General features: G+C 41.2%; 1 long non-coding RNA gene across 1 annotated transcript; it reads left to right on the top strand.

Annotated features, from left to right (window-relative positions):
- The first annotated feature begins 3,345 nt into the window (after positions 1 to 3,345).
- On the top strand, positions 3,346 to 12,315 carry LOC112130523 (uncharacterized). The gene is made up of 3 exons (XR_002912786.3): positions 3,346 to 3,479; positions 10,812 to 10,912; positions 12,014 to 12,315. It is a non-coding gene; the product is annotated as an uncharacterized LOC112130523 (long non-coding RNA).
- Positions 12,316 to 12,829: the final 514 nt, after the last annotated feature.

Below are 12,829 nucleotides of genomic sequence, written 5' to 3'. Positions count from 1 at the left end.
TGCCTCAGCCATGAACCCAGCAATGAGCGAGAAATTTTTCCTCCCTTACACTCCAAAGGTATATTTTTATTGCTATTTGCTCAGGAAATGCCATAAGAATGATTTAACGATTTCAAATTGCCACCTCATTTGACATGCATTTTAGGTAACATAAAAATCATGCAATATGATTGAACCAAAATAAATTAATTAGAGCAAAGAGAAAAATACAAGCAAGGCAGTAAAGTGAAACAGGAAATGAAACCACTCACCACTCATGACACGGAAATTCCAACTGTAAAGACTCAAGTAGTTTCTGGAGGGGGATCTCAAATTTGGCTCTGAGCAATGAAGAAAACAGACCAGTTATAGGATTCACAGTGTTTTATAACATACATACCACGGTCTCAGGAGCCTGAAGACCTGAAAGACGTTTCTCCCATATGTCCTCAAAAAGGACACTGATGTCGTGAATGACACTTAAAGCAGATGAGTTTCCAATAGCTGTTTCTTATTGTATCACTCAAGGAGCCTTTAACCTAGGGCCTAATGACAAAGTGAGGTCCTTTAAAATTCAATTCTCTGAGGGAATGACATGATGCAGTTCACAAATGAAGTTTTTTAATTATCTGACTTGATCCACAGATAAAGTTTAAAATATCTAAAATATCTAAAAGAAGGCCAGGTGTGGTGGCTTCCATTTGTAATGCCCGCACTTCGGGAGGCCAAGGTGGGAGGCTTGCTTGAACTCGGGAATTTAAAACCAGCCTGGGCAACGTAGGGAGACCCTTTATCTATAAAACATGTAAAAATTAGCTGGGCATGGTGGCTCATGCCTGTGGTCCCAACTACTCAGGAGGCTGAGGCAGGAGGATTGCTTGAGCCCAAGAGGTCAAGGCTGCAGTGAGCTGTGATCACCACCACTGCACTCGAGCAAGTAAAGGGAAGGAAGGAAGGAAGGAAGGAAGAAAGAAAGAAAGACAGACAGAAAGAAAGAAAGAAAGAAAGAAAGAAAGAAAGAAAGAAAGAAAGATGGCCTGCATCTGTCCCTAAATGTTGTTTTCTCCAATCAAACTTCCATAAGAATTAAGCAGCAGAGAAGTCAAGGATAAATTGTCTGGCAGGTACCCAACAGCTGAAACTCTATACTTCTGATTAGACGCGGATGTACACCTAAGAACTTGGCATCCACTTGTGAAAGTGAAGGTTCCTAACCAGGCCATATACTTGTATAGACCTATGTCCTCAAAGAGGCAGACTACAGTGTACCCATGGGTAGGGGCCAGATTTCCTTCAGGAAATAGTCCAGGTTTGCTGTAACATGGCAATAAATGAACAGCCAAGATCCATGGAGTGGCCATGGTGTGGGACATAGATAACAACCCTCCCGCCAACATTAGACACTGCACAGTTAGTTTTCTGTTATCCTGTTTTGGTTTTATCATGTATACCTCCCCACCCATTAGAGCAGTTAGTTGAGAATTGACTGTTAAAAATGAAATCAACCTGCAGAGAAAAAGTCATGTTGGATGAATCACTGGGGCCCTAGGCTGTTGGCTTCATGTTTAATTTGGATGCTTCCCAATCCAGTCTTGAGTAGGTCACCCCATATAGCTTCCTCCATCAGCAGGATGATTTTGTTTTAGAAAATATGTACACTTGGTAAACTGTCAAAGTGAGTTGTACGTAAGGTATGTGTTGTTCGGAGGGAGAAAATATTTTCAGCACTACCTGAAGTCTTTATACCTGACAATGCATTAAGAATTCAACACAGTAATCTTATTGTTTTAGCTGTTGCTTTTACTATTACTCATGCAGCATGACTGGGAAAAAAATTAATGATCCCCCCCACCCCCACAGTGTTTAGTGTGTGTGAGTTTAAAAAAAAAAATCTTTTGGTTTGGGATGAATGCGTTGAACAATCCACCTTCTGGTGTACAAATATTTTTATAGACACGAATCCAAATACCACAAAATCACTGCCATGGCTCAGGTTCTGTGAATCTTTTTCTGAGGCAGACTTTTTATAAAATGTGATTATTCTTGAACTATGAGACTCTCTGCAGGAGCATTAAGATTTAGCCTTGAGAACAAAAGTCTTTTTGTTGACCAACATTTTTAAAAAGATGGAAAGAACTCTCTCTGGAGCTAATTTCAAGGAGGACAAAAAAGAATTTTGTTTTTGTTTTTGCTTTTTTGTGTACATACTAAGCATATACAAACTGAATCAGTGACAACTTCTGTTACATTCCTGCTGTAATCCTGGCTAGTGGAAGAAGATAAGATACCAGTAAGCTCTGCAGGCATCAAGTTTCGGCCCTGTCAGGTGTAATCAGAACCCTGGTCTTAAAACGAAGGCCTCCACTCCACCTCCTCAGGCAGAGGACACTTCATTCCCCAGTCCCAGGCACTAAGAGGAAAAGGAAGGATCCATCCTCTAAGAGAAAAATAAAACAAAATAGCAACACTGGGTTTGTGTGTTCCCTTTAACTCTTGACACCCAGGAATTAATGCAAAGTGGTCTGTATTTAATATCGAATTCCCTCCCCTCACAATGCGATAATGACAAGAGATTTTTAGAAGGCATGGATTGTAGTTTTAGAAAATTAAGATTCTCCTCTGAACCTAATGTAAAGAAAATTGATGAGTCTGTGCATTTGATGGGATTCCTAGGTCAGCACCATGTCGTGAAGACATTTTCTGAGATAGTGAGTTTGCTCAAAATGTCACTCCAACTTTTAAAGCATGGAGAAAATTTCTTGTCAGTGAATGTACCACTCAGAGCAAAACAGAATTTTTATTGCTAGATTTCCTTTCAAAGTTAAAAATAAGGGTAAACAGAACCAAAAGGCTGTTTGGGGGAATGTAGTGATCTGGGGAAGAGAATGATGGCATATCGTTGGAGCTTCCAGCTTTGCTAGTGGAACTCATTGGAATGTCCATGAAAATCACCACAGAGCTCAGACGTAGTTCTTAACTGGCAAAACTGTCCTAAAATGACTGGACTCTGATGCAGCTGCCTTGGGAGAAGTGGGAGAAATAACAGTCCCACTTCAGCGATCGGCAAACTGAGGTGCAGTGGAAACTGAGGGTTCGGGCAAGGGTCACCAAAAGTCAGTGGTGAGCGGGAGACAGGCCCGAAAGAGCTGAGGAAGTGTAAACTCCGGTGATAAGGCGATAACTTGAGGAAATTAAAACCCCGTAGTGTGGGAAAGAACAATTAGCCAAGACAGAGGGGCAGGAAGGAATACAGAATGAATTACAATCAGAGGAAACTAGCCAGCAACAAAAGAGATGAACTGGCGGGGGCGGGGCGAGAGGGACAGGAGAAGTGACTTAAGAATGCTGGCTTCTCTGGGTTCCATCACCGCCTTCTTGTTAGGTCGCCGTCGCTGTGCTCATAATTTAACCCCTTTATGCCTCGGAGTGTCTAACTCCAAGGCAGCTATCTTTATCCATGAAGTTCTTTGAGATTGTGCCACGAATATGATGAATTCCAGGTAAGAATGACTGCATCATTAGTTTAGAAAAAGTTACCCCCACCCCCCCCAAAAAAGACAGAAATTTAAGCCTCTATAGATTAGCAAAATATTTCCATCAGAAACATAAAAAGGAACATGTAAAACACAAGTATCAGCAAATGCAGATGTTTTAAGACCAAGAAGAAAGTGTTCATGAAAATGAACTATTTTAAAGGGAAACATGTAAAAGTGTTTAAAAATAATTTTGATGACTATCGAGATGACCTAAGGGGATGAAATGTCCTATAACTAGTAGGAAATGATAGAAAAAAAGTATGATTGTTTTATGAAAATAAGAATTTGCTTATTTCAAGTCAATGAGTTTGTCACACATGATTATGGGCACAAGAGAAGATATGCTATAGCCCATAATTAAATTGTCTTTTACTTCAATCCTAAAAATCAATAGGCAGAAAGCTAAGAGGAAGCTCTTCTTTAATCAACCAAGATGCTAAAATCATGGAGAGAAAGGCAAAAAAGATAGACCACAGCAGCTAAGTCATTCAAAAGAAGGGGGAGAGTTGATTACGTAGAATGAAGTGGAATGAAGAAGCTAAGTAGGAGTAGAAAAACATGATACTATTACAAAGGGTTAATTGAGCAAACAAAGTGGGTAATAAGGCAAATTAAAGATTCTTATAAATCCTGTGTCCAGGAAATGAATTAACTGCTCAGATTAATAAATGAAGAAGCATCACACAGAAGATAATGATTAAATGTCACCATGGGAAAACAGAAGGTTCCTGGTTTATAAAACCAGCACACTTAAAAAGAAGAAAAGGGTGGGGGCATTTGAAACAATACTAAGAGGCTTTAAAAGTGAACTGAAAAAAAAATGTAAAGTAGACAGTGATGGAAGGACAGCCTTAGAAGACACCTCAACGATACAAATTTCTTTAAATATCTTAAAGGGATTGTGGGTAAGGAGGAGCATCCAGGAAATGGAAACATTGAACTCGGGTTTATTTTAATTTATTTTACTTTAATTTTTTGGTCTTGCCTTCATGAGGCCAGTAAATGTACCAGAAATGGAAGCAGTGTCAGAGAGTGATAAATTAAGAACAATGAGGAATTCCCTTCCAATAAATTAAGATAACTCAAGAAAAGACAACTCCTGAGTGGGAAGAAAAAGCTGCAGAGATTAATACTGCCTTCATGCAGCATTTGGATGGCTCCTAGGAATCACAAAGATACCTGGGGAAATCAGAGCCAAGTAAATCTAGTACCTTTCAAAAAAAAAAATGGACTACGGAGGAAGCAGAAAAATGCTAGCCTTGCAACTCGGCAGCAATTGAAATATTTAAAGTACAGATAAAGCAACCAATGTAGAATTACCAAATACCTAGAAATATATGAGTTCAGCAGACAAAACAATCAAATTTTAGGGAAAGTGACCTCCTGAATAAAATCCTTACAGAAGTTTTTAGGCTTTTGAATTTTGGCCACTATACTACAGTTTATAGAGAAGATGAATAAATGGACATCTATTAGCAACATCATGATATTCTGCAAATGGCATTTGTTAACTAACATCATAGAATACAGACTGATAAGGAAGAATTGGAAGAGATTAAACAGTCCTCTCCCCCGGAGGTGCTGACATCAGCGTGGATGCAAAAGTATCCATAAGCGTAGGCATCCAATGACCAGAAAGCTAGTGGCATCTGTCACGCATGCATTGTACAATTGCAATGCATTGTATGCATGAGCAAGAGCATCTCAATCTCAGATTCATTTCAACAAATAAGTCATCACAGAAATAGTACCTATGAAGAAATCCATGAAGAGATTTTGGAATGAATGGTTTGCTGGGCAGGCAGGATATTTCTGATACAACAAGAGCCTCTGAGAAGGCCCACAGCCAGGAGTGGGAAATAGGGCTGAGGAATCATGATCAGGGCTGAGAGAGCATAATATTGGTAAGAAGTGATGGGAAAGATTAGGTAGCCTATAGTAGGAGACAGATTTGAGCATGGGCTTTGGAGTGAGACAACCTGGTTTTAAGCCTAGCTCCATAGTGGTATAATCTCTCCCCCACTCCCATCCCGACCTCTCTGTGCTTTGGTCTCTTCATCTCAAAATTGGAATTTTAATAAACTTACCTTAAGGATTGTGCTAAGAATTAAGTGAGATGTTCTGTGTTCAAGCACCTAGAAAAAATAACTCCAATATTAGCTATTGTGAATGAATTGTAGTCAGTCCAAAGATGAGAACACTTGCCTTCCTCACTTCCTTGGGGTCATCTCTTTTGACCTTCTGCTGCCTTTTCAAAACTTTTACACTCTCTAAGGACAACTGCCCTACCTGGCTCTCTCACTCTAAGAGATGGTGGGAAGGACAGTTTCACTCTCGATTTCCCTGTTCTTCCCTCAAAATACACTTTCTTCTTAGCCCCCTCTGCTGTTTCTGAGAACACAGTGCCCCATTTCTTTCCAAGGCTAAAACCTCTCTGGCAACAGAGAACCCGACTGTTATGGATTCAGCAGTTGATGGTTGACCTCCAGCAGGTTGGTGCTCCATCAGCAAGCCCATTCCTCTCTCCCAGCTGCAGTAACTCCTTCCTGTCAGCCTCCAGCCCTGCTCAAGTCTTCTCTGGCTCCGTGCATTTCTTCCTCCAATGTGCAGAGCCAACACCACCCACTTCTTTCCTTCCCTGCATAAATGAAACTCCCCTCTCTCTGATTTTTACTCCCCTTTCCTCTGCTGAAGCAGCTGGTTTGATGGCCACCAAAGAAGAAAGTTTTTCTCCGTCTTATTTTATTCTAGTTTCTTGTGATTCTGTGTTACCTCTATTGACAGATTGTTTTCTCTTTTCTCATGGTTTCTTTATAGTCTTCTTTTTCTTTGCTCAGGCTGTTCCTGTAAGTACCTCCAGGGATTCTAGACTTGGCTTGTTCAGTTTCTCACACTATACTGAACAACCTCATGTAAACCTTCAAGCCCATGATTTATCATTTCGTTGTTATTGTTGTCGTTTTTGAGACAAGAGTCTTGCCCTGCTGCCCAGGCTAGAGTGCAGTGGCCCGATCAAGGTTCACTGCAGCCTCGACCTCCTGGGTTCAAATGATTCTCTACCCTCAGCATCCCAAGTAGCTGGAACTACAAACACACGCCACAATGACTGGCTAGTTTATTTATTTTTCTGTGGAGACAAGCTCTCACTATGTTGCCCAGGCTGGTCCTGAACTCCTGGCCTCAATTGACCCTCTTGCCTTTGCCTTCCAAAGTGTTAGAATTACAGGCAAAAGCCAGTGCACCTGGCCATTATTTATCATATCTCTGCAGGTCATTCCTTGACTATCCTTCTGAGGCTGGAATTTCCAATTGCTTTTTGAAATTCTCACACCATTGCCTTTTCATTCATTTATTCATCCACTCAAAAATATTTATTGAGTGCTACTGAAACATGTTTGTTTTTTTATTTTTATTTTTTATTTTTTTTTTTAAATTATTATTATACTTTAAGTTTTAGGGTACATGTGCACAATGTGCAGGTTAGTTACATATGTATACATGTGCCATGCTGGTGTGCTGCACCCATTAACTCGTCATTTAGCATTAGGTATATCTCCTAATGCTATCCCTCCCCCCTCCCTCCACCCCACAACAGTCCCCAGAGTGTGATGTTCCCCTTCCTGTGTCCATGTGTTCTCATTGTTCAATTCCCACCTATGAGTGAGAATATGCCGTGTTTGGTTTTTTGTTCTTGAGACAGTTTACTGAGAATGATGATTTCCAGTTTCATCCATGTGCCTACAAAGGACATGAACTCATCATTTTTTACGGCTGCATAGTATTCCATGGTGTATATGTGACACATTTTCTTTATCCAGTCTATCATTGTTGGACATTTGGGTTGGTTCCAAGCCTTTGCTATTGTGAATAGTGCCGCAATAAACATACGTGTGCATATGTCTTTATAGCAGCATGATTTATAGCCCTTTGGGTATATACCCAGTAATGGGATGGCTGGGTCAAATGGTATTTCTAGTTCTAGATCCCTGAGGAATCGCCACACTGACTTCCACCATGGTTGAACTAGTTTACAGTCCCACCAACAGTGTAAAAGTGTTCCTATTTCTCCACATCCTCTCCAGCACCTGTTGTTTCCTGACTTTTTAATGATCACCATTCTAACTGGTGTGAGATGGTATCTCATTGTGGTTTTGATTTGCATTTCTCTGATGGCCAGTGATGGTGAGCATTTTTTCATGTGTTTTTTGGCTGCATAAATGTCTTCTTTTGAGAAGTGTCTGTTCATGTCCTTCGCCCACTTGTTGATGGGGTTGTTTGTTTTTTTCTTGTAAATTTGTTGGAGTTCATTGTAGATTCTGGATATTAGCCCTTTGTCAGATGAGTAGGTTGCGAAAATTTCCTCCCATTTTGTAGGTTGCCTGTTCACTCTGATGGCAGTTTCTTTTGCTGTGCAGAAGCTCTTTAGTTTAATTAGATCCCATTTGTCAATTTTGGCTTTTGTTGCCATTGCTTTTGGTGTTTTAGATATGAAGTCCTTGCCCATGCCTATGTCCTGAATGGTAATGCCTAGGCTTTCTTCTAGGGTTTTTATGGTTTTAGGTCTAACATTTACGTCTTTAATCCATCTTGAATTAATTTTTGTATAAGGTGTAAGGAAGGGATCCAGTTTCAGCTTTCTACATATGGCTAGCCAGTTTTCCCAGCACCATTTATTAAATAGGGAATCCTTTCCCCATTTCTTGTTTTTGTCAGGTTTGTCAAAGATCAGATAGTTGTAGATATGCGGCATTATTTCTGAGGGCTCTGTTCTGTTCCATTGATCTATATCTCTGTTTTGGTACCAGTACCATGCTGTTTTGTTTACTGTAGCCTTGTAGTATAGTTTGAAGTCAGGTAGCATGATGCTTCCAGCTTTGTTCTTCTGGCTTAGGATTGACTTGGCAATGCAGGCTCTTTTTTGCTTCCAAATGAACTTTAAAGTAGTTTTTTCCAATTCTGTGAAGAAAGTCATTGGTAGCTTGATGGGGATGGCATTGAATCTATAAATTACCTTGGGCAGTATGGCCATTTTCACAATATTGATTCTTCCTACCCATGAGCATGGAATGTTCTTCCATTTCTTTGTATCCTCTTTTGTTTCATTGAGCAGTGGTTTGTAGTTCTCCTTGAAAAGATCCTTCATGTCCCTTGTAAGTTGGATTCCTAGGTATTTTGAAACATGTTTAAAACTATCTAATTATCTCTCTCCATCCCCACTCTCATCTGCATTTTGTCCTGCCTTTTCTCTGGGTAAATGATATCCTTTTCTTAGGAGCAGAAGCTAATTTTATTTCTTTGTAATCTCCCAAAGTGACTTAGTATAGTTTCTAGAACTAAATGGGACTCCATAAATACTGTTGAATTATATTGAGCTGAAATCATACATGAAGTGATAGACAGTTATGAGAAGGACCTTAGAGGACACACATCTATTCATTCTTTGGCAACAACACAAATAGACTCAGTTATCAATTAATACCTCTCTTGCACTAATTTTACTTTTAGCATTAAGATTCTAAAATTCTATACAAGTAGTGCAGAAAATTTATGTAATAGGCCTAAAAACATTAATTTTAAAGATGGAAATACAATTATTCATAGAGAGGACTATCCTTTGTTTAGCAAAAGACCTTGGATATGAAAGATGAAATCTCCAAAGCTAGCTTAATTTGTATAAGAAAAGTATCAGGAATGGAAAGCTATTACATGCCTGTAATCCCAGCACTTTGGGAGGCCAGGGCGGGCAGATCACTTGAGACCAGGAGGAGTTTGAGACCAGCTGGCCAACATGGTGAAACCTCATTTCCACTAAAAATACAAAAATTAGCCATATATTTTGGCGCATGCCTATAATCTCAGTTACTCTGGAGTCTGAGGCATGAGAATCGCTTGAACCCAGGAAGAAGAGGTTGCAGTGAGCAAAGATCATGCTACTGTACTCTAGCCTGGGTGACAGAGGGAGACCTTGTCTCTAAAAGTAAAAAAAGAAAAAAGAATTGAAGTCTGAATAAAAAAGAATGAGATTATGTCCTCTGCAGAAACATGGAGCTGGAAACATCATCCTCAGCAAACTAATGCAGGAATGGAAAACCAATCCTACATGTTGTCACTTGTAAGTAGGAGCTAAATGAGAACTCGGACACAAAGAAGGGAACAGCAGACACTGGACCTACCTGAGGGTGGACGGTGGGAGGAGGGAGAAGATTAAAAAAATTATTAAGGCCGGGTGCAGTGGCTCACACCTGTAATCCCAGCACTTTGGGAGGCCGAGGCGGGCAGATCACAAGGTCAAGAGATTGAGACCATCCTGGCCAACATGGTGAAACCCCGCTCTACTAAAAATACAAAAATTAGCTGGGCATGGTGGCGCATGCCTGTAATCCCAGCTACCCGGGAGGCTGAGGCAGGAGAATCGCTTAAACCTGAGAGGCAGAAGTTGCAGTGAGCCAAGATCATGTCACTGCACTCCAGCCTGGCGACAGAGGGAGACTCTGTCTCAAAAAAAAATTATTATTGGGTACTAGGCTTAGTACCTGGGTGACAAAATAATCTGTACAACAAACCCCCATGTCATAAGTTTCCCTATATAACAAACCTGCACTCGTACCCCTGAACCTAAAATAAAAGGTTCGTACCCCTGAACCTAAAAAAAAAAAAAAGAATTGAAGACTGAAAGCCAGAAGGGAAGTGAGAAAGAGGACCTCAGGGCAGTGAAATGAAGGAGAAATGTTGTCAGGGAACTCTACATATAAGGGGTTAAGAGTGACCAGGTGAGTTTTAAACACAGGGATGTCCCATATTTGGTTTTAAGTTATTGGCTGTGCAGTGTTGTAATTCGATGTAACTCCCATCCTATATCAAATTATGTTTACATAATTAAGAGAGTCCACTAAAGTGATTTTTCCTGAGCAAAGAAAGTCTGCTCTATGTTCTGATATACATTTTTAAGCACCTCTCACTCTTCACCCAAAAGTGTCAGCTGGGTTCCACCTACTAATGACCAGTAATTCTATGAGATGATCTGAAAGATTATAGAATGGCTAATAAAGGGATTAGCAAAAGCCTGTCACACAATGAATACTTGAAGAACTACCAGGTGTCTGTTTGACAGAGGGGATTGCCCTGCATGGCCATGAGGTGTGCCTGACTCACCCTGGAGAAGGGAGCTCCTGTACAAATTGACCGTTCATGGTCTTAGTTCTGAACTGCCTTTCTGGACCCTTCTTTCTGTTTCTCCTCTACTTTTGACGCTCTGAGCTAGCAAGTTTGATGTCCTTCTTCTGTTCCCTATTCTAGGTCTGGGCTTGATGTTCACCGATTTTCCCTCAGCTCCGACTGTGGCTCCTCTCAGCTGACTCTGACCCTGCTCTCAGCCAGGCTGCATCTGCCCATCTCAGGTAAACATGGCTGGGCCTAGGTAAACTGTGGGACCTTTCAGCTGGAGCTCCACTCCTGTGCGTGGAACACCTGGCTGGTTTGGCAATTGAATTAGACACTGGGAAGGCACGAGCTGACATCGTTCTTCCTTCAAATATTTGGAAGGGGCAGTTTCCTTATTCACTATGGCCTCGAAGCAGAGACTGAGGAATACTGGGGCACTAAAAGGACTGAGTGTAACTTAAAACAAAAAGGCACTCGACAGCAGCCAGAGCTACCACAGCTGTCATTTCGTCCTCACTGAAAGGGCTCCAGCAAAGGCTGGATAACCATCAAGTGGCAATGCTCTGGGAACGTTTGCAAAGGGAGCCATGCATCCTATAGATAATTTTACCAACAGGTTTTCAGTTTCCTTCAGCACTGAGATTCTCAGATTCTAAACTTTTATAATTCTTTAAGTTAAAAAAAAAAGTCAGATGCAGCTGGGCGCAGTGCCTCACGCCTGTAATTCCAGGACTTTGGGAGGCCAAGGCAGGCGGATCACCTGAGATCAGGAGTTCGAGACCAGCCTGACCAATATGGCGAAACCTCGTCTCTACTAAAAGTACAAAAATTAGCTGGGCATGGTGGGGTGCACTTGTAATCCCAGCTACTTGGGAGGCTGAGACAGGAGAATTGCTTGAACCCGGGAGGTGGAGGTTGCAGTGAGTTGAGATCATCCCACTGCACTCCAGCCTGGGCGACAGAGCAAGACTCCCTTTAAAAAAAAAAAAAAGTCAGATGCTTGACTAGAAGGGACAACTCGGAGTGAGAACCACTGGAGAGTCATTTGCATGTGGTTGTTGCCAAGGAGGAAATTAAAAACTGAGAAACAGGAGAGTTAAAATCTAAGTTGGGAGAGGGGAACCTCAGATCCCTTCTGAGGATATAGTTAAACTGTCTGTGTTTTCTGTGCCAAATAGAGCAGCTTAGACCTAAAGAATGTCAGCAATTTTCATCCTCCCACACAGCTACTTTATAATAATTAGTTTTACTACTTTTTTTCACAAGCTATTACTTTAATTATTTTAATTAAGTTGTTCATGCACTTGCGTTGTTTACAAGCACTTTTCTTTTTATAGCACATCAATAAACAGCAGAGGGAAACTAACTACCACCTTGGAGGGAGCCAGGCAGTTTCTGCTGGGCAGGCCGCAGCCCGGAGCATGGAAGTAGCTTCTTCCATCCTACACTGGAAACCACCCAGCACCCCGGGCCCTCCAGAGAGGAGCCAGACTCCCTTCCCTGGGAAGAGACTACAGTCCTATCTGTATCCTCCATGGTCATTTTCCCTCAGTCACAGCAATGAAGAGCAAATTACCTGTTTTCTGTATGTTCCTCTGACAACAACTGCCACAGAGTAAATATGAAAGGTTCTGGATGATTCGTTGTCAGCTTTTATTAAAATTCCACATACTTGGCATTTCTTAGCTATCTGGGTTGACTCCTGGTTCCACCCCTTACTAGTTGCGTGACCTTGAAAAAGTGACTTACCTTCTCACATTCTTGGTTTCCGTATCTGTCAAGTGAAGGTAAAACCACCAAACTGGTAGAGTTATTTTGAGAATTATATGAGTTCCGAGTGGGAGGGTGCTAAGACCTTGCTAGGTAGAGTGGTTTTTCAATCCTGATCGCCTCCTTCTCCCTCTTAGCTTCTTTTCTCCTCCCCCTCCTGCTTCTAGTCTAGGCTTCTGGCAATTTTGACATAACAAAAGTGGGATTCCTTCATTCCTGACTTCAGAGCTTTTCCTTACTTCATTACTGCATGATAGTTCTCAAGCCTGTTCTTTACATAAATATAAAAAGGAGAAAGTGAAATAGTTGAGGAACCGACCGATTTGAAGGAGCTGCCACTATTTGATTCCTCCTGTTAGGACATCTGAATGACCCCAAGTTCC

The sequence above is a fragment of the Pongo abelii genome, chromosome 1 (assembly GCF_028885655.2).
Source record: "Pongo abelii isolate AG06213 chromosome 1, NHGRI_mPonAbe1-v2.0_pri, whole genome shotgun sequence".
NCBI lineage: Eukaryota > Metazoa > Chordata > Mammalia > Primates > Hominidae > Pongo > Pongo abelii.
Note: the sequence above shows the minus strand (reverse complement) of the source record. Positions and strands in the feature narration are given on the sequence as shown.